This window comes from Amborella trichopoda, chromosome 2 (genome assembly GCF_054954075.1).
Source record: "Amborella trichopoda isolate Santa Cruz 75 chromosome 2, AtrichopodaSantaCruz75HAP2 v2.0, whole genome shotgun sequence".
Taxonomy (NCBI): Eukaryota; Viridiplantae; Streptophyta; class Magnoliopsida; order Amborellales; family Amborellaceae; genus Amborella; species Amborella trichopoda.
Genome location: NC_142337.1, coordinates 15882501 through 15887094, shown reverse-complemented (window position 1 = coordinate 15887094; position 4594 = coordinate 15882501). Strand labels below are relative to the sequence as shown.

The 4594-nt window shown below is 35.5% G+C and overlaps 1 long non-coding RNA gene across 1 annotated transcript in view; it reads right to left on the bottom strand.

The window, feature by feature from the left end:
* Positions 1-2286: 2286 nt before the first annotated feature.
* LOC148783127 (uncharacterized) overlaps positions 2287-4594 on the bottom strand; it is a 2747-nt gene continuing 439 nt past the window's right edge. Inside the window, exon 2 of the long non-coding RNA XR_016050369.1 lies at positions 2287-3162. This is a non-coding gene — a long non-coding RNA (uncharacterized LOC148783127). The remainder of the gene's footprint in view (positions 3163-4594) is intronic.

The window sequence follows — 4594 nt, the reverse complement described above, 5'->3', positions numbered from 1 at the left end:
TCGTATGGATTAAAAAATTTCTTAATCGATGTGTTGTGAGGCAATGAGGATTTTCTGCAACAACACGGCATTGATATGCATGTAACAGGGAACAACGATTCCATAATAACTTCAAGCGTATAAAATTAAATATTCCAATGGGAGTTCCTAGTGTTTGACATTCCAGCTGGAACAACAGACTATGGTATTGTTCACCCATAGAACCCAGATGTATGGCGCTAGTTGTATGGCTACAGAAAGAAGCGGCTTGTTTGAAGAACTCTTTTGAGCCCATGAGGATACTAGCTCATGGGATGAGGATACGCGATGATTTGTTGTGACAACAGATCCATGATTCGCGATGCGATATGAAAGATGGACGACTACCACCTTCAGAATGAGATCCGAACAGTAAAAAAAAAGAAGCATTGCCACTATGAGTCCTTTTGTAAAAAGATTGACCGCAAAAGTCATGATTTATGTATTAAGAGAGATTGTGATTGAGAGAGGCATATGGGGATGAGAGAAAGTGAGGAAGAGAAAATGTAAGGCTTTCAAAGTCTAAGTGGGAGATGTTGGGTTTATATGGCCTTTAAAGAGCTTGTATGAGCATTTGATATAGTGGAGCATAAACTCAGTGGGAGTGTGGTTTGTTTGTGAACTATACTAGGTAAATGTTATTTGCTGATACTCGGACTAGGCTAGACGAGCTAGGCCAGCCGAAGTTTGAAAAAACCCAAGATACCTGGGCATAAGGATTTACCGAGTGGGTTAGCTCTTGATGAGGTCAGAGTATGCCCAAATGAGAGTTAAGGGATTGTGTGACCCTGCCTGTGATGAATAACCTTTAGAGACAGGGCTAAAACCTCATCGTTATATCATCACACGACATGTACATATATAGCTGTTTTGAGATTCACCAATGAGGGTGAAGCATGTATATGTGCGAGAGATTACCCCTATACACCATAGAGTCATTGTTGCATCATGGTCTGGAAGACCATGATTTTTGTCTCTAGGAGAGATCTTGAAATCCATAAAATGAGATTGCGTCCTTTAATCTATAGGCTGACTTTGGTGATAAAATCATGAGCCCCATGCAGTGGACTGTGGGTCATGAGAACTGCTGGATCAGTTTGAGAAAGCTCGGCGTATCGTGATTCGCAGTTGAAGGTGGAGTGCTCCCATATACTGATAATTTTCTAGACTAACGGATCCGATTCCCATCAATATTAGTTAATTTTATGTTATGTGATTTTTAGAATGTCTATTTGAATTTTTGTGAATCTTATGATATTTTATTTTTTTCATTTAGATTTATAAATTAAAATAAGTTAATTTTTCAATGTTTTAAATAAAATATGAGATTTAAAAATCATAAAAATGAAATAAAATATTTTTAAAAAATATATGGGACCTCCATAAAATATGGAGCCCAAAATTTAAAAAGATGTGGATTAGGTAGGGCCCACACGTGGCCACAAAAAGGGGCACACCGCACCCATTCACGTAACATTCTTGGGAATAATGTTTATCTTTTTAATTGACTTATCTTTTTAGGTATAGCCAACTTATGATAAAGTTGAATATTTGAGATATTTACTAAATTTTTGAATCAAGATTAGTTGATCTAATAATTAAGGATTGGATATATTAATATATAAGTCTTTTCTTATTTGATGGGAATAGATTTATGAAATAGAGGATAAGGTTTTAGCTCATCTCTTTGAATGTTGATGGTGGATCAAAGAAATGAATGACTAAAATCTCTCATCCCACAAGTCTCTTTAGATCGACGGTTGAGATTCCAACGAATTGGGGCAAAACCTATGATATAGAAAATCTATAAAGGAGGTTTCCCCTCATGAAATGAGATACATATTCTCTTCTCTCTCTTAAGACTTCTCTCTCCCTACCCCAAAATTTAGCTCTCTTTGGAAAGGGCTTTGGATTACCAAAGAGACGCATGCTCCAATTTTTATATCTCTCCAAGTTGCACGCATCACCTATGTACTTTATGGGTGGCAAATGGGCTCTCCGCTCTCTTCATATTCATCTCCCATCTCTTTAAAATGAAGTTAAGAGACTCGGCGTGGGGTATTAAGCCGAGTAATTTTTGACAATTTTACCTTTTAAATATTTACTCATCTTCCCATAAAGCAATAAAGTCTAGTTTTGTTTCTTGAATAAAGAATTGTATTTGAGATGTAGCAATTGCAAGCCAAATTTATTATTATTTTATTTATTTCAGGAGTGGGTCAATTATAATGGGACATTGTAAGTGATCTTGCTGGTGTAGGGGTAAAGAATTTTTTTTTTATATCTACATCGTGTTTATCATAAAGTCCTTTTAGTGCCCACATGAGATTGGGATCATGCCTTAAAGCAGATGTGTCATACCCATTCTGGTGTGCAACCACTTCGTACAATCTCTTTTTCAGTTTCAGATAGACAGGGGGTGGCCATTGTTAAGAATGTACCAATCTCCAATTTTTTCGCATTCAAATGTATGCCAGCCTCCAAATGTGCCTTTCTCTGAACCTTACTCCAAGAACACCTTCATCTCCAGAATTAGATTAAGCGAATTTCACAATTTGGTACACACGGAGGTTCCTTTCTGTGAGATAACAAACTCATGCCCATTGTCCCCTTTGAAATTTGGAGCCATGACAAAGAAGATTGGCAAAAGATGCAATGAATCGTGCTCATCTTCAAGAAATATCATCCTCTAATCCATATATACATACATAGGGGAAGACTCGTGATAAGATTAACAGTCATGATTCATGTTCCATTTATCCATGACGACTTTATACACTTCCCAACTGAAACCCCAAAAATCTCTCCCCACTAAGATGTACAAATTGTGAGATTCAGGCACCTAATTGTTGGAACATCAAGCAAGCTAGAGAGAGAGAATACACACAAAAAAAGGTTATGGACTACACTTCCAAAATATACTAAACAAAGAATCCCATTAATTAAATCTTTGGGACATATGAACTATTCTAGTGTACTCTAAAATATAGCTAAGAAAATAAAAAGCCCCATTAATAGATACAACAAATGGATATTTTTAGGGAGATTCAGGCAGCTTGAATCTCCTCATGAACCTCCCACGACTCCTCTCAACTCAATGCCATGTGTCTGACATTGTCCTCAATCAATGGATGCAATAGTTTCCTGCAAAATGCATAGGTCAGTTTTAGAACTCTAACAACCTCGAAACCTTCAAGCTGTTGTTTTGTATGCAAAGTGAATAGGCACACTTGCACTCCATAAATATGCACCTTTAATATCCATAGCAATCGTTACTAAAATGAATTGCACTTTGTATTGGTTATACATCCATACCTACACAATTTAGAAGACGGCGATACAAGAAAACAATTTCCTAAACATAACTCATTGCAAAGCATGTGGTAATGACATGGGAACTATAAGAATAGGGTTGAGGCTTCGGTAGTCAGGGGGGTAGATGCCTCAAGACGATGTCTTATGCTCCATTCTACTGTTAACATCCTAGGTGACTACAAATGCATCAAATTACCAATGTGAAATAAAATTGCAAACAGCCACCAATATTACACTTTGCAACAAAATCGCAAAAAACCCATCAATTGGGTTTCCACTTTATTTTTCTATCATATAAAGGTTTTATAGGCTAAAAAGAAAACCTGAAACCCACTGATAAGTCATTGGTTAAGTATTGATTTATCGGAGTTGGGGTTCTTTAGCTCATTGGTTTGCAATTTTTTATTTTTATTTGTTAAAAATCCAACAACCCAAATCGTTATTGTAGGTTTAGGGGTTTCTTTAGGATCAAAAACTCAAAAACCCAAATCATATATTTGCATGTTTGGGGGACTTTGTAGTTCTTCTATTTTCCTTTTTTTTTTCTTGTTTTGGTGGGAGAGAGCAAGCACATGAAACAATGGGGACTCTTCTTTCCTTAAATCAATGGCATGTGATCAGGCCAAACTAAACTAATCCTGCAAATATATAAAGTTTAATTGAACAATCACAAGAATAATTATCTTGAAGGACCTTTCCTTGTAGAGAACTATGTAAATTGAGAGAGAAAGAGGAAATTTCAGAGCCAAAAAAATTAGAGGGACTTACTTGAAGCCTCAAATTTACATAACTAGAACTATGCAAAAAAAAAAAAAAAGGAAAGAAAAAAAAAAAAAAGGCGAAAATAAATGGGATCAAGAGAGCCACTCACCGTTTGATATTAGATCTGACGTATCAAAGTATTTTATTTTTAGTTGTTTTTATACAAATTGTATAAATATGAAATTTGGTACCTGCCATCTTCTCATTGGGGCGCACCTATGAAAAATATTAAAAAAAATATTTCGATAAAATATAATGATCAAAATACTCCTTGAAGTTTTCAAAGGTATTTTGATCATTTTAGGTCATTGAAAATATTTTTTTTATATTTTTCGCTAGTGCGAGTTTAATAGAGGATTGGACGTCCAAAATTTGGTGTCAAAATAGTTTATAGAAAAAAAAATTCAAAAATAAAATAGTGTAGAGACGTGACATTGTGACATTGTGATTAAGGTAATCTTAGCCGTCCATTCTGAATGGACGGTTGGATAAGAGGAAG